This window comes from Mustela putorius, unplaced genomic scaffold (assembly GCF_011764305.1).
Source record: "Mustela putorius furo isolate JIRA1106 unplaced genomic scaffold, ASM1176430v1.1 tig00003898_pilon_pilon_pilon, whole genome shotgun sequence".
Classification (NCBI taxonomy): domain Eukaryota; kingdom Metazoa; phylum Chordata; class Mammalia; order Carnivora; family Mustelidae; genus Mustela; species Mustela putorius.
In genome coordinates, this window is record NW_025422047.1 from 7,511,674 (window position 1) to 7,533,461 (window position 21,788).

The 21,788-nt window shown below is 42.7% G+C and overlaps 1 long non-coding RNA gene across 1 annotated transcript in view; it reads left to right on the top strand.

Annotated features, from left to right (window-relative positions):
• The first annotated feature begins 641 nt into the window (after positions 1 to 641).
• The window catches only part of LOC106005626, a 41,079-nt gene continuing 19,932 nt past the window's right edge, over positions 642 to 21,788 (top strand). The window contains exon 1 of the long non-coding RNA XR_006602850.1: positions 642 to 721. This is a non-coding gene — a long non-coding RNA (uncharacterized LOC106005626). The remainder of the gene's footprint in view (positions 722 to 21,788) is intronic.

The window sequence follows — 21,788 nt, forward strand, 5'->3', positions numbered from 1 at the left end:
GAGGGGAGCTTGCCTCATTCTTCAGTCTGGCACACCCCGGGTTCTATTTGGTCAGCTAAATATTCCCACCAAAAACTGATATAGGAAGCAAGAGCTGGTCAAATCTTCAGAGTTTTGGCTGCTCCTATTTTCTGGAGTTTATGATGACAATATTGCCACTTTCTGAGCACCTACTGAGTGTATTAAGGGACCCCCAGAAAGGAAGATCATCACCCTTTCCCCTGGCTTATCTAAATCCCAACCCTGCCATCAAGACTCAAGCCCCATGTAGCCAGGGGCTTAATTAAGAGCCCACTTTTATCACTTGCCATGATTTTCTCACTCTGTGATTGCTATCTCCAGAAAGAGACAGAGATGTCAACTCTGTCCCTATGATCAGCTCTGGTGCACCCCAGGACACCTCAGCCAGTCACATGCCAAGAGAGGGGAGGACTCCCCTTTCCAGGGGCACTCACGTTGTATGCTATATAGATGGGTGCCCAAGAAGATATGGGGATGCAGGTCCTTCATGCCCCATAAGGCCACCACAAAGCTGTTCTTGGCCTAATAGTAAGGACACACTGTCCTGTCTCTGGATGAAGACAGGAGTCCATCCTTTCAGGAAAACACACTAAAACAGTGCCTCTCCTATTTCCAGATTTTTTGCACTGGGAAAAAGGACTGGAGTAGAGTCCCACCAGGGGCTGGCTAACTTTTGACTTTGCCAAGAAGCTCACTGACAGTAAGTACCATCTACTATCAACATCATTTCATTTATAAACGAAATTTAATTCTAATAATATGGGAATGACAGTGATAAATTACAAACAGATTTTGCTTTTTAAAAAGCTTTTGTTTTGAAATGTTTGCAAACATAAAAACATTGCAGGAATAGTACAATGAACTCCTATATGCCCTTCCCTCATATTTCCAAAGTACTAACATTTTGCCGTATTTGGTTTATTCTCTCTGTGTCTCTCTCTCTACACACACACACACACACACACAGAGAGAGAGAGAGAGAGAAAGTAGTCTCTATACAAATAAATTTATTACCTAAACTATTTAAAAGTAAGTTGCACATATGGCATCTCTTTTTTTTTTTTTGACAGAGATCACAAGTAGGCAGAGAGGCAGGCAGAGAGAGGAGGAAGCAGGCTCCCTGCTAAGCAGAGAGCCCAATGTGGGGCTCCATTTCGGGACCCTGGGATCATGACCTAAGCCAAAAGTAGAAGCTTTAACCCACTGAGCCACCCAGGCGCCCACATATGGCTTCTCTTAACCTGAAACACTACAGTACTATTGTCAAAATCAGGAAATTTAATATCTTTGATACAGTACTATTATTGAATCTATGTACCTTCTTCAGATTTTGTCAGGTGTCCCAATAATGTCCCCCTCCCCCTGCTGCAGCAGCTCCCTCCTCCTCCTCCCCTGCTCCCTCCTTTCCTCCTCTTCCCTCTTCTCTACTTCTCCATTCCTCTCCCCCTCCCCCTTCTTTCTCTTCTTCCTTCTCCTCCTCCTCCGCCTCCTAAGAGCTATTGTTTTCTCTGGTCCAGGATCCTGTCTAGGATCACATTCTGCATTTAGCTGTCATGTCTTTTTAGTCTCCTTCAATCTGGAACAATTCCTCAGTTTTTCTTTGTCTTTTATGACATTGACTTTTTAAAATTTTAAGTACAGGCCAGTTATTATGTAGAATATCCCTCAGTTGGAGTTTGACTGATGTTTCCTCATGATCTTATTCAGGCAGTGCATTTTTGCCAAGAATACCACAGAAGTGATGTGTCCTTTCTCAGTATATCACATCAAGAGGCACATGACATTGGTTTGTCCTATTTTGAGAAATGTTAATTTTGATCACTTGGTGAGAATGGTGGTGACTGTGTTTCTCCACTGTTAAATTACTATTTTTCCCTTTGGAATTGGTAAGTAATTTGTCAGGTGAATTAACAAGTCTTTGAAATGAAATAAAATTGGCTTTTTGGAAAACTCATTCCATAGTCCCTGTTTTCCTCGTTTGCTCATGTCTGTTGAAAATATCTTCAAATTGGCAGTGATCGGGGCACCTGTGTGGCTCAGTTAAGCATCTGCCTTCAGCTCAGGTCCTGGGATCAAGCCCTATGTCGGGCTTCCTGCTCAGGGGAAAGCCTGCTTCTCCCTCTCCCTCTGCTGCTCCCCCTGCTTATGCTCTTTTTCTGTCTGTCTCTCTCTCTCTCTGTCAAATAAATAAATTTTTTAAAATATTAAAAACAAACAAAACAAGAAATCAACAGTGATCCATACACTGGCTCTTAAAAATCACTGCACAAGGATGCAAGCAAATTCTTTATCTAACAAATACTTGAGTACTATATAGGCCATGTACCTCAGAGGAAAGAATGGTTTACAAGCAGGACCAATAAATAATATGATCAAGTATGGCACACCTCTTTTATAGAAGGTCTCTGAACCTAACTTCAGATTTGCTGAAAACACAGGGGACAGAGGAACAGGCTGAACAACACAATGAGGAAGTAATCACTACATCCAGAATGTAGAACATTCTGTAAGAAAGCTGGCCTGGGGCGCCTGGGTGGCTCAGTTGGTTAAGTGTCTTCCTTAGGTCGTGGTCCCTGGGTCGTGGGATCAAGTCCCACATTGGGCTCTCTGCTCAGTGGGGAGCCTCCTTCTCCCTTGCACTCTGTCTACTGCTCCACCTGCTTGTGCTCTTTCTCTCTCTTTGTCTCATAAAAAAATAAATAAAACCTTAAAAAAAAAAAGAAAGCTGGCCCGCAATCTTCAAAAGGACAATGTCTTGGAAAAAGAAAGAAGAGACTAATCTGGATTAAACAATGCAACAATTCATGAGCTTGGATCGTACCTGATTTTTTTTTAAAAATACTGTAATTAGGGACAATTGGGGAAATCTTCATATAGACTAATATTAGATGATACTATGGAATTATTGTTGGTTTTATAGTTATGTAAGGGAATACCTTTATTTTAGGAGATGTATGCTAATGTGTTTAAGGGTAAAGGGGCATGATGATTGCAGTTTACTTTCAAAAGGTTCAGCAAGGGACACCGGATGGCTCAGTTGGAAGAACATGCAACTCTTGATCTCAGTGTTGTGAGTTCAGACCCCGCGTTGGGTGTAGAGATTGCTTAAATAAATAAAACTTAAAGAAGTATTTTTTAAACGATTTTATTTATTTATTTGAGAAAGAGAGAGCATGAGAGGAGAGAAGTCAGTGGGAGAAGCTGACTCCCTGCAGAGCAGGGAGCCTGATGTGGGACTCGATCTGGGGACTCCAGGATCATGACCTGAGCCAAAGGCAATCGCTTAACCAACTGAGCCACCCAGGTGCCCCTTAAATAAATAAAACTTAAAGGGGCACCTGGGTGGCTCAGATGGTTAAGTGTCTGCCTTCAGCTCAGATCATGTGACCTCCTGGTCCTGGGATAAAACTTTACAGAGGTCTTCCTGCTCAGTGGGAGGGGGAGGAGGTTCTGCTTCTGCTTCTCCCTCTGCCTCTCCCCAGCTCATGCTTTCTCTCCACCCACAGTTCGTCCTCTGTCTCTCTCCCTCAAATGAATAAATAAAATCTTTAAAATAAATAAGTGAAACCTTAAAAAAAGGTTCAGCAGAAACTCATGCATATATATAGAGAGAGAGAGAGAAAGAGCAAAGTTGCAAAATGTTCAAAATTGTTAAAGTTTGAGAGAGAGTAGGGATGCTCATAGTACTATTTTTTTTATTTTGATAGACAGAGATCACAAGTAGGCAGAGAGGCAGGAAGGGGGCGGGGGAGGGGGGGAAGCAAGCTCTCTGCTGAGCAGAGAGCTTGATGTGGGACTCGATCTGGGACTTGATCCTAGAACCCTGAGATCATGACCTGAGCCGAAGGCAGAGGCTTTAACCCACTGAGCCACCCAGGCACCCTCATAGTACTATTCTTTTAAACTTCTCTGTGATATTGGATTTTTGAAAATCAAAGATTGGAAGGAAAAATATATAGTTGTAATTGTGATTAATAAAAATAAAACTCCCTTTAAACTGTTCCTGAATTTATGGTGTGCCCAGGTGGCTCATTGGGTTGAGCATCTGACTCTTGATTTCGGCTCAGGTCATGATCTCAGGCTTCTGGGATTGAGCACTGCATAGGGTTCCACACCCAGTAGGGAGTCTGCTTGTTTCCCTCTCCCTCTGCCCCTCGCCCCGCTCATGCTTTCTCTCTAAAACAAAATAAGTCTTAAAAAAAAATGAAGTGTTGCTGAATTTACAGTATTTTTTTATTATTGTAAGTTTTCTCTACTAGTTTTTCCTCACTGTTACATGTGGAGAAGTTTCTCCATTTTTTTTATATTTCAAAAGGCTCCTAATTCAGCCTAACTGGAAAGTATCTGGATAATATATGAGACATCCTACAAAGTTCATATCAGTTTTAACTTGAGTATTTATCCAAGAAAATAACCATGCACTTCTGTAAAGATTCAGCAACAGATTCAGTCATCCCAGTGTAACAATACGTTAGTGAAGAAATTGCATATAATTTAAATGCGCAACTCTTTATTGCTGGTTAAATAAACTATGGCCCAACCACCTAAAGAAAGGAATATGGCATGGGCATTGAAAATGTTGTGAGATCAACCAGGTGCTGACAATTGTTGAGGCTGGATGACTTGTGTATAGGAGCCCATTATTTTTCCTTAATTAAAAAAAAAATTGCAGAACAATGTTTAACAAGTGGAAGGATACTGGCACAGTATATTAGCTTATGGAAAAAATAGTATGTACTGTCTAATCCTACTTTTGTTTAAAAAAAAAAAAAAGACTAGGAAAATATACGTCCAAGTGCCCAACCTTTGTTATCTTTCCTGGTTGGGCTGACAGTTTTTATTTTCTCTTATTTCAACTTTCTAAAATTTATTGAGCGAGCATGAGTTACTTCTATATTAAGAAAGGACAATAAAAATGATGTTTGAAAGAACGTTACTGAATTACCGGAATGTTTTCTTCTGCCTAGTATGACCGAGCCCTACTGGGGGTCCTCGGGGCCTCAACCAGATGTGGTACCGTCCCCGGCCACAAGGTGGCAGTGCTGCTCGCTGAGGGGTCCTGGGAAAGGGGGGCCCACAAAGTGTCTTCTGCCACCCCCCACCTCCATTCCCCTCTTACCATGAAAACACAGAAGCACTCCCTGGGGGGTGGGGGAAGACATCCTGGTGTATACAGGGGCTCCTACCCTCTCTGAACCTAGGTTAGGTGTGCAAACAGTGCCAGCCCTGAAGATGGCAGGTGGGAAACGTTCCTTTCCTTGGGGATACTGGGCGGAGAAGCCTTCCACCGCAAACAGTTGTCTAGTTGTTTCTGGATGTGGCAGAGCCGCCAGATTGAGAGAGAGAGAGATCGGGAATGTGTTAAGGATGTATTCTGCATGTTTTACGGATTGTGTCACTTTTCTTGTTCATGTGAGTGTGTGTTAATATTTAGAACATGTTCTTTTATTTCAAAACAATATGGATAGAACGTTGAAGAAAACATAATATTTACTTCATATCCAATTCTATCGGTATTTTCTTCTGCTTTTCAGTCCACACATTGTTCATCATCATATTGGAAATTCTTGCTATATCTTCCTTTGAAGCAGGATCAATGCACCATAGAGATATAATTTCAGCAAATAACTTAACCAATATGAAGTGTATTGAATAATGGTATCCTTTTGTGTTGTGCTCTGTGGGCTTCTAAAAAAAAAAAGTGCTTTATCTACAAAACAGTAATGTAGCTGTATTTATAAAATTGTTTCCCAATTAAGAAAGTGTCTAATAATTTATAAAAGTGGACATTTGCACAATGTTTTTTTATAATTCATCTAGTGGCTTAAAGTATAAAAATGAATGTTTTTAGTACCTTCACGGAGTTCTGCAACCATCACAATCAATTTTAGCACTCATTATACTGCTGTCTCCATTACCACTCAGTCCCCATTTCCCCCACATTCCCTCCCCAAGATCTCAGCAAGCGCTAATCTGCTGTCTCTATAATTTTACCTGCTCCAGACATTTCATATAAATGGAATCATATAACATATGTTCTTTAGTGACTGACTTGACATTATGTTTTCAAGATTCATCCATGTTGGGGCACCTTGGTGGCTCAGTCAGTTAAGTATCTGCCTTTGGCTCAGATCATGATCTCTGGGTCCTGGGATCAATCCCTGCATCAGGCTCCTTACTCAATGGGGAGTCTACTTCTCCCTCTCCCTTTGCTGCTTCCCTTACTTGTGCTCTCTCTCTCTCTCTCTGTCAAATAAATAAATAAAGTTCTTTAAAAAAAAAAAAAAAGATTCATCCATGTAGTCACATAACCAGTAATTAAGTCCTTTTTATTGCCAAATAATATTCCATAGTATGAAATTTTACTTGACTGTTAATTGATGAATATTTGGGTTGTTTACACCTTTTGGCTATTAAGCCAAGCACTTGTTGTTATCTGTCTTTTTGTTCATAGTCATTCTACTAGGGTGAAGTGGTATTTCATTGTGGTTTGATTTGCATTTCTGTGATGGCTAGGGGCCATTTGCATATCTTTGGTGAAACGCCTGTTCAGATCCTTAGCTTATTCTTTAGTTGGATTATTTGTCATTTTAATACTGGAATGTAAGAGTTCTTTATATATATTAGATACAAGCCACTTATCAGACTTCTGATATACAATGATTTTATCTCATTCTCTAGACTGTCTTTTTACTTTCCTGATAGTGCTGTTTTTCTTTTTTTAAGTTTTAGGCTTTTTTTTTTTTTTTAAGATTTTATTTATTTATTTAACAGAGAGACGGAGTAGAGCAATAGAAGGAGCTGGAGAAGCAGACTCCCCACTGAGCAGGGAGCCCGATGCAGGGCTCCAACCCAGGACTCCAGGATCCCAAAGTGCAAAAGTTTTTAATTTTGATGAAGTTCAGTTTATCTTCTGTGTTCTTCTGTTCTTCTGTGTTTTGTCCACAAAAAGGTCAGAGATTTCTTCCTGTATTTCTTACAAGAAATATATAGTGTTTAAGGTGTGAGGTGGGAGTCCACTTCATCCTTTGTAACCCAGTTGTCCCAGTGACATTTGTTGAAAAGGTTGTTCTTTCCTTAGTGAGTTGTCTTGGCACCCTTGCCGAAAATCAACTGATTATAAATGTAAAGGTTTACTTCTGGATTCTTTTTTTTTTTTTTAAGATTTTATTTATTTATTTGACAGAGAACACAAGTAGGCAGAGAGGCAGTAAGAGAGAGGGGGGGGGGGAAGCAGGCTCCCTGCTGAGCAGAGAGCCTGATGAGGGGCTCAATCCCAAGATCCTGGGATCATGACCTGAGCCGAAGGCAGAGGCTTTAACCCACTGAGCTACCCAGGTGCCCCTACTTCTGGATTCTTAATTCTATCTATTACTCGATGTCTATCCTTATACCAGCACCACTCTGTCTTGATTACTATGAATTTTATAGTAGGTTTTGAAATCATAAAGCATGAGTCCTCCAACTTTGTTATTTTTCAAGATTGTTTTGGCAACACTGGGACCCCAGAATTTCCATATGAATCTCAGAATCAGCCTTTCAATCTCTATTAAAAAAATTCAGCTGGGATTTTGATGTTGGTTATGTTGAATCTATAGATTGATTTGAGGAGCATTGGCATCTTAACCATATTAAGTCTTTTCATCCATGAACGTAGGGTGTCATCTATTAATTAAGTGAATGTCTGATTTTTATTTTATTTTTACTAGGCAGGAAGCTAAAATATCAGTTGGTTCTAGATCAGTTTCAAATATTTAGGTACCTTGAGTAAAGCCTCCTAAGTATATGGGTGTCACTTGGCATAGCTTGAGGATATCAGACCCTCCCTGTGCAGAACAGTTGGGAAGAAGAACTTGGGATTGCTACCACAAATGCTGGTTTTCTTCTTTAAGAAAGCTTGGGTAAGGCTTCTCCTCGGAACTTACTTTCCTTACTTGTAAAAAAAGGAAACAGCCATGATTACTTCAATCACTTCAGTAAAAAATTACTGGGTGAATTTTTTTAAATATAGTATACAAATAGACAAAAGAGGCCACCTGGGTGGCTCAGTGGGTTAAGCCTCACCTTCGGTTTGGGTCATGATCTCAGAGTCCTGGCCTCAGCGGGGAGCCTGCTTCCCCCTTTCTCTCTGCCTTCCTCTCCACCTACTTGTGATCTCTGTCAAATAAATAAAATCTTTTTTAAAAATAGACAAAAGGGGATGCCTGGGTGGCTCAGTGGGTTAAGCCGCTGCCTTCAGCTCAGGTCCTGATCCCAGGGTCCTGGGATTGAGTCCCACATCAGGCTACTTGCTCAGCGGGGAGCCTTTTTCTCTCTCTGCCTCTGCCTGCCACTCTGCTTGCTTGTGTGTGCGCACCTTCTCTCTCTGATAAATAAATAAAAATTAAAAAAAAAAAAGACAAGATTTGAACAGATACTTCATTAAAGAAGATATATAGGGATACCTGGGTGGCTCAATCAGTTAAGCATTTGACTTTATCTCAGGTCATAATCCCAGGCTTTTAGGGTCACCCATGTTGGGTCCCCCACTCAGCAGGGAATCTGCATGTCCCTCTCCTTCTGCCCCTCCCTTGTGCCCCCCTCCCCGGCTCATGCAAGCTCTATTTTTCGCTCTCTCTTGCAAAGAAATAAATGAAATCTTTAAAAAAGAAGATAAATAAAAATGGCTAGTAAACAAATGTAGATATGCCCAATATCATTAGCCATTAGCAAACATGCAAATTAATATGATAGACAGTGATAGGAGCACCTGCATGGCTCAGATGGTTAAGCATCTGCCTTCAGCTCAGGTCGTAAACCTGGGGTCCTGGGATTGAGCCCCACATTGGTCTTCCTGCTTAATGGGGAGCCTGCTTCTCCCTCTCCCTCTGCTGTTCCCCTGGCTTGTGCTCTCTCACTCTCTCTGTCAAATAAATAAATAAAATCTTAAAAAAAAAAAAAAAAAGACCATGATAAGATACACACCCACCAGCATGGCTAAAACTTCAAAGACTGACAATAACAGGTACTGGTGAAGATATGAAGCAAATAAACTCTCTTTCACTGCTGGTAGTAGTATTAAATGGCACAACTGCTTTGGAAAACAGATTAGCCTGCCTGCCTGCCTTCCTTCCTAAAAAGATTTTAAGTAGGGGTGCCTAGGTGGCTCAGTTAGTTAAATGTCTGCCTTCAGCTCAGGTCAAGGTCCTGGGCTTGTGGAATCGAGTCCCATGTCAGCAAGGAATCTGCTTCTCCCTCTTCCTCTGCCCCTTTCCCCTGCTTGTGCTCTTTCTCTCCCTCTCTCTCTTTGCTTTCTCTTTCAAGTAAATAAAATGTTAAAAAAAATTTTTTTTAAAGATTTTAAGTAATCTCTACACTCAGCAGGGGGCTCGAACTCACAACTTGGAGATCAAGAATCTCGTGTTCCTCCGACTGAGCCAGCCAGCCTCCCCAGATCTGTAGTTCTTTATAAAGTCAGCATACATAACATAACAGAAATTCCACTCTGTGCTATTTACCCAAGAAAAAGGAAAATATATATCCACAGAAAGATTTGTGCTTGAATGTTGTTTATAGCAGTTTTATTTGTAATAAGCAAAAATCAGAAACAACCCAGGGGCACTCAGTCATTAAACATCTGCCTTCAGCTTGGGTCTTGATCCCAGGGTCCTGGGATCAAGCCCCACGTCAGGCTCCCACTTAGCAGGATGCCTACTTCTCCCTATCCCACTCCCCCTGCTTGTGTTCCTTCTCTCACTGTCTCTCTGTCAAATAAATAAATAGAATCTTAAAAAAAAATCAGAAACAACACAATATCCGTTGACTGGAGAATAGGTAAATAAATTGCAACACAGTCAATACAAATTAAAGATAAGTTAATAATTTAAAGAAACAGGGGTGCCTTGGTGGCTCAGTGGGTTAAAGCCTCTGCCTTTAGCTCAGATCATTATCCCAGGGTCCTGGGATTGAGCCCCCCATCTGGCTCTCTGCTCAGCAGGGAGCCTGCTTCCTCCTCCCCTCTGCCTGCCTCTCTGCCTCCTTGTGATCTCTGCCTGTCAAATAAATAAATAAAATCTTTAAAAGAAAAAATAAATAAGTCCACACTCAAGAGGTGGCTATTACAAGAGCTTCAGGCATCTCTGTAACTTCTCTGTCTCAGGCACTTCACTGATTATCATAATGAATGTGCTCGCTTCGGCAGCACATATACATAATGAATATTAGAAATGGGTTTTCAGGGATGCCTGGGTGGCTCAGTTGGTTAAGCAGCTGCCTTCGGCTCAGGTCATGATCCCAGCGTCCTGGGATCGAGTCCCACGTCGGGCTCCTTGCTCAGCAGGGAGCCTGCTTCTCCCTCTGCCTCTGCCTGCCATTCTGTCTGCCTGTGCTCACTCTCTCCCCCTCTCTCTCTCTGATAAATAAATAAAATCTTTAAAAAAAAAAAAAAAGAAATGGGTTTTCATTAAAAACTTAAAAAGACCATAAGGATTTATAATCAATAAATTAGTAAATGGCTCTCTCTGTATTGTTCTAAGAATCTAATGCGATAACATATGTGCAAGTAGAGGTTTTTCTTTAATTTTTTTTAAAAGATTTTATTTATTTATCAGAGAGAGAGAGGGAGAGAGAGCAAGCACAGGCAGGCAGAATGGCAGGCAGAGGCAGAGGGAGAAGCAGGCTCCCTGCCGAGTAAGGAGCCCCATGTGGGACTCCATCCCAGGACGCTGGGATCATGACCTGAGCCAAAGGCAGCTGCTTAACCAACTGAGCCACCCAGGTGCCCGCAAGTAGAGTTTTGATGGGCTTTACAAGTTAAGTCTTGGCTTGTTAAGTCTGAGATCTACCCCCCGCCCCAGGCTTCCAGATTTCCAGCCCCCTTACAATCCTGACCTAAAGTCCTGAGAGGTCCCTCTGGCTGTCCCCTGCCAAGGTCTTGCCTTGCTAATGGTTACCTCTAGGCCTCACCTTCTGAAGGGCTTTGATCCCATGGAGCATGGTAGGGAAACCCTTAGGCTCTGCCTTGCCTCTGAGTGCCCGGATGGAATTGGAGTTGACCTCTATCTCTTCACCCTTACCTGTGGCCCCAGCATGCTTTTTGCTTTGGCCTGGAGTTTGTAAGCAGGCAGGACAGCTGCCCTGCACTCACACAACCCTTCTTGTGGACTGGCTGTTTGTGTGCCCCTTCAAATTCATGTATGGAAGCCCTAATCCCATGATGGGATGGTATTTGGAGGTGGGGCCTTGGCCAGGCAATTGGGCTGGGATGAGGTCATGAAGATGAGGACCCTCATGGTCAAATTCATGTCTTTGTGAGAAGACAGAGAGACCAGAATGTGCTCACCTTCCCCTAGCCACCACCACCAGGTGAGGACACGGCAAGAAGGTAACTACTCACAAGGCAGGACTAGGACCCTCACCAAGACCCCAGCCATATGGACAACCTGATCTTAGACTGCCCAGCCTCCTAGGAGAGATACCTGTTGTTTAAGCTGCCCAGCCTGTTGTAATTTGTGAAAGCAGCCTGAGCAGACTAAGACAAACATCATCCTGGCAGATAGGAAATGAACTGTGACCCTTCTTCTACAAGTCTCAACTCCCTTATGTCTCCAAATTTAGACAAATTCCTCCTGAATATTTCAAAGCCACCACCAAAGGCCCGCCCCGCCTTTTCAGGCCCCTGTAACCAACCCTCCTGCTCTCTAGTGACCTCTAACCTACACCCAAATGCTCCTCTGACCTCACCCTAGTGCCACTGGGATTTCACATGGTCATCCAGGCTGACCTGCCTGCTCCTTGTCTCTCCCTGAACTTTGAGCATAGAGACCTGAGACCCAGATTCAGCTACTGGAGCATGACCCCTGCTTAGGGCATATGTTCGCCAAACCTTAAAAGCCACCCACCCACAATGTCTGGCCCACCCAAGACCCAGGCTCCTGGGGGTTCATACTCTGGTGTCTCTCCTTAGGTATAAATAAAACAGCATCCTAAATAATTGTCTTGTCCTGAGCTTTTTTCACCTGAAGTTACTTTGAGCAGTGGTTGGGAGTGGCTGGGCTTCCCTGTTCTTTCCCACCGAGAGAGCAGAACGGAAGATTCCAGCAACAACGATTCCCGTGAGTTGTGTGATGTGTATGCCCGGGCTGGCCACTGCGACCTCCGCTCCCCTCACGGGGGCTGTGTAGACCAGAGCCGAGGAAAGTTAAAGCTTCCCAGACCAAGGGATAAACACCGTTGACAGTGGCCCTGTCCTTAGAACAACTTTTTTTTTTTTTTTAAGATTTTATTTATTTATTTGACAGACAGAGATCATAAGTAGGCAGAGAGGCAGGCAGAGAGAGAGGAAGGGAAGGAGGCTCCCTGCTAAGCAGAGAGCCCGATGCGGGGCTCGATCCCAGCACCCTGGGATCATGACCTGAGCCAACGGCAGAGGCTTTAACCCACTGAGCCACCCAGGCGCCCCTAGAACAACGTTTTTTAGGCAGATGGAAATATAAGGACTTATTTCTGAGTGTGTTAGGTCATAATATTTTTTTCTTTTAAACAGACTGGGATCATATTCTTTCAATTCAGTAAGTATTCTTTGATGACCTACTCTATGCTGGGCACTTTGAGATCACTGAAAAATAATTCGGCAATTTGTAGTTTTTTGCTTAGAAGCATAAAATCTTTCCATGTCAATACATAATGATCTGTCATTATTTTTTCCATCATTGTAAAACTTTAGCACGGTTAGCACTTTAATGCATTTTCTTCTCTGATAAATATGGAATTGATCACAGTACCTCCAACTATTTCTAACACCATTATTGGGTGGGATGCAATGAACAGATTTCCTAAGTCTAGGGAAGTAGGCAAAAGCAGGGTTATGAATTTAAGTCATAGAATCTTCCTCCCCAATGGGTTAAAACATTTTTCAGTTTTACTTTCTACGGTGGATCTGTAAAAAGTATTAGATTGGTACAATTATTTTTGATCTACGTGTTTGTGATAGCTGATACTAAAAGGAATTTGTTGGGCTTGAGAGACAACATGTGGGAGGTGAGACAGGGCTGAAGAAGATAGGCCCTGATCACCTAGGACATTGGGGGTCATGCCAAGAGTCATGAAAGTCATTGTGGGATTTTAAGCAGGAGCCAGATTAGAATTCTATTTTTTCCAGTTTTATTGATATAGAATTGATATATAACATGGTATTATGTTTAAAGTATACAGTGTAATGATTTGATATAGATATATATATTGTGAAATGATTACCATGTTTAGTTAACACCCATCACTTCACATTGTTACAACTTTTTTATGTGTGTGATGAGAACTTTTAAAGATTTCTTCTCTGAACAACTTTCAAATAAATAACACAGTATTGTTAACTGTAGTCGCCATGCTGTACCTTACTTATTTATGTTATAACTGGATGTTTGTGCCTTTTGACCCCCCTTTCTCCATTTCCCTCACTCCCTACCCACTGGCTCTGGCAACCACCAATCTGTTTTCTATTTCTGTGAGTTTGTTATTTTAGATCCCATATATAAGTGAGATGATCCAGTTTTTGTCTTCCTTTCTGGCTTATTTTGCTTAGCGTAATATCTTCAAGGTCCATTCATGTTGTTGCAAATGACAAGATTTCCTTCTTTTTTGTGGCTGAATAATATTCCACTGTATAGATAAATATCACCATTTTTTATCCGTTCACCTGTTGATGGACATTTAGGTTGTTTCTTTGTCTTGGCTATTATAAATAACATTGCAATGAAAATGGTGGTGTGGGGGTGCTTGGGTGACTCAGTCAGTTAAGTGTTTGACTTAATTTTGGCTCAAGTCGTGAGATCAAACCCCAAGTCAGGGTCCGCTCTCAAAGGGGAGTCTGCTTCAGTCTCTCTCCCCCTCTGGCCCTCCCTGCCACACTCACTCACTCTGTCTCTCTCTCTCTCTCTCATAAATAAATAAATCTTTATTTTTTAAAAGATTTATTTATTTATTTATTTGACAGAGAGACAGCGAGAGAGGGAATACAAGCAGAGGGAGTGGGAGGAGGAGAAGAAGGCTTCCCTTCAGTGCAGGCAGCCTGACATGGGTCTCAGTCCCAGGACTTTGGGATCATGACCTGAGACAAAGGCAGATGCCCAACAACTGAGCCACCCGGGCCCCCCTAAATAAATCTTTTTTAAAAAAAGGAAAATGGGGGATACCTGGGTGGCTCAGTTGGTTAAACAGCTGCCTTCAGCTCAGGTCATGATCCCAGCATCCTGGGATTGAGTCCCACATCGGGCTCCTTCTCCCTCTGTCTCTGCCTGACATTCTGTCTGCCTGTGCTCGCTCTCTCTTCCTCTCTCTCTCTGACAAATTTAAAAATCTTAAAAAAAAAAAAAAAGGAAAATGGGGGTATAGATGGTGCAGATAACTTTTGGAGATAGTGATTCTGTTTCCTCTGGATATATAAATACCCAGAAATGGAATTGTTGGGTCATATGGCAGTTCTATTTTTAATTTTTTGAGGAAACTCTGTCCTGTTTTCCATAGTGGCTGCACCCATTTGCATTCCCCGCAACAGTGCAAGAGGGTTCCCTTTGCTCTACATCCTCTCCCACACTTGTTATCTCTTGTCTTTTGAATGACAGCCATTCTAACAGGTGTAAGATATCTTACTGTGGTTTTGATTTGCATTTCCCTGATGATTAGTGATAGCAAGCACCTGTTGGGGGCTCACTTTTCATGTACCTGTTGGACATTTGTATGTCTGTTTTGGAAAAATGTTGATTCAGTTCCTCTGCTGATTTTATGATCAGATTGTTTATTATTTGCTAGTAAGTTGTATTTCTTTCTTTATTTTGGGTATTAACCCCTTATCAGATATATGATTTGCAAATATTTTCTCCCACTCTGTAGGTTGCCTTTTCATTTTGTGGATGGTTTCCTCTGCTCTGCAGAAGCCTTTTAGTTTGATGTAGTCCCTCTTGTCTATTTTTGCTGTTGTTGCTTTTGCATTCAGGGTCATATTCAAAAAATCATCGCCAAGACTGATGTCAAAGAGCTTACTGCCTATGTTTTCTTCCAGGAGTTGTATGATTTTAGATCTTATGTTAAAGTCTTTAATCTATTTTGAGTTGATTTTTGTGTATAGTGTAAGAAAGTGGTCCAGGTTCATTCCTCTGCATGTTGCTGTCCAGTTTTCCCAACACCATTTATTGAAAAGACTGTGCTTTCCCCATTACATATTCTTGCTTCCTTTTGTCATAAACTAATTGCTTGTATGTGCATGGGTTTATCTGTGGACTCTCTATTCCGTTACACTAATCTATGGGTCTGTTTTTATGTCAATACCAGACTGTTTTGATTACTATCACTTTGTAATGTAGTTTAAAATCAGGGAGTGTGATTCTTCCAGCTCTGTTCTTCTTTCTCAAGATTTCTTTGGCTATTTGGGGTCTTTTGTGGTTCCTACAAATTTCAGGATTTTTTTATTTCCATGAAAAATGCCATTGAAATTTTGACAGGGACTGCGTTGAATCTGTAGATTGCTTTGGGATCTGTCATTATTTTTACAGCTGCATGGTACCCCAAGCACAGCTGCATCATAACTCCACACTTTCTAGTTCCCTAATTTTAGATATTCAGATTGCATCAATATACATCTCTATTATAAATAGTGTTACAATGAGTACTTTTGTCATATGACCTTGTGCACATTTGTGAATATTTCTGATGGACTCCGACGAGAACTGCTTAATTAAAGAGAATGTGCTGAATATTTCTCACTATTGTTCCCAGACAACAAGTTTGTTTTCATTTTTTCTCCTACCACTAGTGTGTGAGAGGACTCTGCTCCCTGTGGTCTGTAGGTCATATTATCAAACTGATAGGTGATAATGGTCAATAGCCTTTTATTAAAAAAAAAAATTTAAGGTTGTATTTATTGGTTTGACGGAGAAAGAGAGCGCAAGTAGGCAGCGGCAGGCAGAGGGAAAAGGAGAAGCCGGCCCCCCGCTGAGCAGAGAGCCCCACATGGGGCTTGATCCCAGGACCCTGAGATCATGACCTGAGCAGAAAGCAGATGCCTAACTGACTGAGCCACCCAGGCACTCTGGGCAATAAATTTTTCAATAGGAATCAGCCTCGGCCATTGATACTGACTAAGCAGCTTACCACCCTCAGCACAGGGCACTTCTAGGGAACAAATTAAAGAGAGTTCAAGTTCTAGCTGTTCCCATGGGTGAGCTCCAGCTATTGCTAACACTCGCTCCGATTAGTTGTGTTCTTCTATACCCACAGTCTCTAAGACAATGTCATTATCTTGTTTACAGATGAGGGGACCCACCTAGAGAGGCTAATTCCTCCAAATCACAGAGGTCACAAGTAACAGAGCTAGGGAGGAAGAGACACCTGACGGTGAAGGAGAGAACAGCAAGGTCGAGGCCACTGGTAACCCGGGGCTTGGGTATAGACCTGGGTCTCCAGGCCAGAACCAGACCAGTTGTGAGGTCTGGAATGGTGCCATCTGTTCCACCTGCACTTGCCCTTGGGCATGAGAGAGGAACCCCCAGGTCGGGTAACTCAGAAGGACAGAGAGGAGTGGAGAGGACTGCTAGCCTGGTGACAGCAGGGGAGTTTATGAACTGCCGAGGCGTGCAGACCCTGTCCACAAGCTAATGAGAAACCCTTTCCATCCTCCCAGCACTGAGGCTGCTGCTCCAGTCCCTGCCCCAGGCCCTCAGCAGAGAATTCATTCCGCCAAACAAAGCAGCCCCTTAGCACTCCTTGTATTACCATGGCTTTAAGCCTAGGAATTCCAAGGACAGACTTGTTGAACTACTTCTGGCTCCAGCACTTGTAGACTGGTCCTCAGTTCTCAGGGGTTTGAAGAAATATTTTCAGCAGGCCCCAAGTGGGGAGCCAGCAGGCCAGCTAAGTGTCTTTCCCTTGAGAGCCCATTTGTTTTCCGGGGAAGCTCAGCTCCAGTGGACACGCTTCCGGCATCCCCAAAATCCTGGGGCCCTACACCTTCAGGATTTTAGTCCCCAAACAGGAGGTTCCATCTAGGTGGTGCCATCTCAGCCCCTCCCCCACACAACCTGGAGTGGGGGGCACAACACACCACACCCTTTGCCTGGAAGGGGGCTCTGCCCACTGGCAGCATGATGGACCCAAGAGTTTGCTGAGGTTTTCAGATGTGAGAAGCCCAAAGATCTCAGAGAAGAGTCTTATGTCCTAAGCTAGTGAGAGTGTGGTCCAGGATCTCAGGAAGGTAACATCTCTCAGCCTTTTTATTTGAAAAACAGTAGGAAATCTATTCTGTGATTAGGTGAAAGAATGACTGTATTCTTTTTTTTTTTTTTTAGATTTTATTTTATTTCTTTATTTGGCAGAGAGAGCACAAGCAGGGGGAGTGGCAGGCAGAGGAAGAAGGAGAAGCTGGCTCCCCCCTGAGCAGAGAGGCTGATCTTGGGCTCGATCCCAGGACCCTGGGATCATGACCTGAGCTGAAGGTAGATGAGATACTTAACCAACTGAGCCAACCAGGTGCTCCAGAATGACTTAATTCTTCAGAAATGCACATACACACACATATATGCAGAGGGAGAGAAAGCACACATGCAAATGCAAATAATTGGTGAATCAGGACAAAAGGTTTTGGAAATTCCTCATATCATGCAGCTTTTCTGTAAGTTTGAAATGGTATCAAAATTAAATGGTGACAGGAACACGTGGGTGGCTCAGTTGGCTAGGTGTCTGCCTTCAGCTCAGGTTGTGATCCCAGGGTCCTGGGATCAAGTCCCACATTGGGCTCCCTGCTCAGAAGGAAGCTGGCTTCTCCCTTGGCCTGCTGCTCTCCCTGCTTGTGTGCTCTCTCTCTCTGTTATATAAATAAAATATTTTTTTAAAAAGTTAAATGGTGGGACGCCTGGGTGGCTCAGTTGGTTAAGCGGCTACCTTCGGCTCAGGTCATGATCCCAGCATCCTGGGATCGAGTCCCACATCGGGCTCCTTGCTCGGCGGGGAGCCTGCTTCTCCCTCTGCCTCTAGCCTGCCACTCTGTCTGCCTGTGCTTGTGCTCTGTATCTCTCTCTCTCTCTCTCTATAACAAATAAATAAAAATCTAAAAAAAAAAAAAAAAAGTTAAATGGTGACAAAAAAGTGGAATTATAAAGATCAAAGGAGCAGATTTAGGTAAGTTAATTCTCATTCCCACCCGCCAAGCCCAAGAATGGATTATGTGTAGATTTTGAATTATTTTTACCCAGTTGTAATCATGGACAGTTTTGAAGTCTGTCTTTTTTCACTTGGTGTCAGTCACCAACTGTTGTCTGTGCTGTTACACAGTCCTGCTCACTATTATTTAAATGACTTATAAAATTCCATTATAGGTCATTGTTTATGCTCTCCCATTGAGGGACACTCCAGAGGAAGCAGGGGATTGATCCTAGATCATCATGAACTTGACACCAGGTGCTAGCCTCCACAGGCTCCGTACAGGGGTTATCTTATTTGACCCTCACCATCACACTAAGATAAATCTTTTTACTCCCCATTTATGGGTAAGGAGCTTATAACAAGCCGACCTCATTCACTAGAATTCAGTATTCAATTGCAGTCTCTCCAACTGCTGTGCTCATGCCTTCCCAAGGCTCTTCCATGACTGAAAGCTTTCTCTTCCTCCTCCTCTAACTTCATGGCTCTTTTTCTGTGCTGCAGTTTCTTTCTTGTATTGTGGTTAATAATTCCATGTCCTGGGGTGCCTGGGTGGCTCAGTGGGTTAAAGCCCCTGCCTTCGGCTCAGGTCATGATCCAAGGGTCTTGGGATCGAGCCCCGCATCAGGCTCTCTGCTCAGCAGGGAGCCTACTTACCCCTCTCTCTGCCTGCCTCTGCCTGCTTGTGATCTTTCTCTCTCTGTCAAATGAATAAATAAAATCTTTTAAAAAAAATTCCATGTCCCAAATCTGAGGCTAGACTGTGGGCCCTTTGAGGGTAGGACTCACAGCAGATTCATCTTTGGAGATCCAACATGCTTAGCCCCTGTGTGTTTTATACATGGCAGAAGCTTACGTCATTTATTCTTACAACAAATATTATATTTATAGAGGGTCTACTATGCACCCAGCACTGTTCTAGATTCTTGCATACATTAGTGATTCAGTAAACAAAATGGAGCTTACATTCCCGGGGAGGGAGATGTACAATAAAGAACATACAGGGGGCACGTAGGTGGCTCAGTCGGTTAAGCGTCTGCCTTCAGCTCAGGTCATGATCCCAGGATCCTGGGATCGAGCCCCATATAGGGCTCTCTGCTCAGTGGGAAGCCTGCTTCTCCCTTTCACTCTACCCCTGCTTATACTCCCTCTCTCTCTCTCCCTACCTCTCTCTCTCTGTCAAATAAATAAATAATCTTAAAAAAAAAAAAAAAGAACATTCATAGTACATAAGAAAAGCACATATTGTGTTAGAAGTTGCTAAGCTGGGACACCTGGGTGGTGCAGTCAGTTAAGCATCTGCCTTTAGCTTAGGTCAGGAACCAGGGCCCTGGGATCAAGTCCCACATGGGGCTCCTTGCTCAGTAGGGAGCCTGCTTCTGCCTCTGTCTGCTGCTCCCCTACTTGTTCTCTCTGACAAAGAAGTAAAACAAAATCTTAAAAGAAAAAAAAGGTGCTAAATAATAGGTGAAAACGGAGCATGACCATGACAATAGCGGGTACACGAAGAGCAAGTGTTTAGAGTTATTGGGGTAGGCCACATTGAGGACGTAATATTCCAGCAAAGATTTGGAGGAAATGAAAGTGAAAACCACATGAATGAACAAATGAAGGAATCAACTTCCTTGTATGATACATTCTAACTCTACAATTAGAAAGCAGTCATTAGGGACGCCTGCGTGGCTCAGTTGTTAAGTGTCTGCCTTCGGCTTGAATCATGATCCTAGGCTCCTTCGGACTGAGCCCTGCATCGGCACTCTCTGCTCCGTGGTAGTCTGCTTCTCCTTCTCCCACTCTCCCTGCTTGTGTTTCCTCTCTCGCTGTGTCTCTGTTGAATAAATAGATAAAATAGTGTTAAAAAAAAAAAGAAAGAAAGAAAGCAGACATTAGAAGAGCTAAGTCTCTAAGTCTGAGAACATAAATCCCAAGGAGAGAGAAGATCAAAGTTTAAAAGCTCATACCAAACACAGATAAGTGAACAATGGCTCATGCCACAAAGAGTGCCAGTTCAGTTGCTCCAAAGTAAGGTCGTCACGAACAATAAAAGCTGCTTTACACGTAGGTAGAAAACACATGAGACTCACACCCATAAAGATGGCATAGGCTGAAAGCACAGGACAATTTTTAATAAACCCATAGATGCCCCCTGCCAGGGTCAGTGATTAGAAAAAGTTGGGGATATTTGTAGAGCATACCCCAACCCTTTGATGCGATCCATGGCAGAAATCTAGTCTTGTGCCATGTTAGGACACAGGGCCTTGGTGTGCTGGACGCTACCAAGAAGTCTTGATAACCCTGGACTGCACATCTCATGTCAGCTAGCACTGAGAGCCCTTCCTTTATGCTGGGAGCTGTTGATGTTTGTTGAACAGATTGAAAACTGCACAGGTGGAATTGTTACATTTGGAATGATTACATTTGTGAGTCTGTTTGTTTTTTTTAAATACAAGAATTACACAGGGGCGCCTGGTGGCTCAGTAGGTTAAGCATCCAACTTTTGATGTCCGCTCACGTCATGATCTCAGGGTTGTGGGATTTGAACCCTGTGTCATGCTCCATCCTCAACACGAGTCTCCTTGTCCCTCTCCCTCTGCTCCTCCCCCCATTTGTGCTCTCTCTCTGTCTCTCAAATAAATAAATAAAATCTTTTTTTAAAAATACAAGAATTAGGGGCACCTGGGTGGCTCAGTCATTAAGCGTTTGCCTTCAGCTCAGGTCATGATCCCAGGGTCCTAAGATCGAGCCCCAAGTTGGTCTCCCTGCTCAGGGGTATGTCTCCTCCTCCCTCTCCCACTCCCCCAGTTGTGTTCCCACTCTCGCTGTCTCTCACTCTGTCAAATAAATAAAATAAATTTTTTTTTAAAAACACAAGAATTACATAGAATCAACTTATTCTCTCTTTTTTTTTCTTACAAATATATACACGCTTTTAATTCCATCCCAATCAAAGTACAGAACATTTCTGTTACCTCAGATCCGTGTGCAGTGAGTTTCCCCTACTCTCTACCCTAAGCAATTACCAACTGATTTTTATATCTTAATATTATTAATTTAGTAAATAATTTCTAAGCTAAACAGCTTTTGTTTTTCATAGACTATTTCTGTATAAATACATTAACATAATATTGATGAAATAAATCGTAACTGAAATATATGGAGTTGGCTTAATATTAAATTTCTTATTTTTTTTAAGATTTTATTTATTTATTTGACAGAGAGAGATCACAGATAGGCAGAGAGAAAGAGGAGGAAATAGGGTCCCCGCTGAGCAGAGAGCCCGATGTGGGGCTCAATCCCAGGACCCTGGGATCACAACCTGAGCCAAAGGCAGAGGCTTAACCCACTGAACCACCCACGTGCCCCTAAATTTCTTTTTTTTTAAGATTTTATTTATTTATTTGAGAGAGAGTGAATGAGACAGAGAGCATAAGAAGGGGGAGGGTCACAGGGAGAAGCAAACTCCCTGCTGAGCTGGGAGCCTGATGCGGGACTCCATCCTGGGACTCCAGGATCATGACCTGAGCCAAAGGCAGTTGCTCAACCAACTGAACCACCCAGTCCCCTCAGTTTTTTATTTCTATACAAATAGAGGCTTCGTTGCA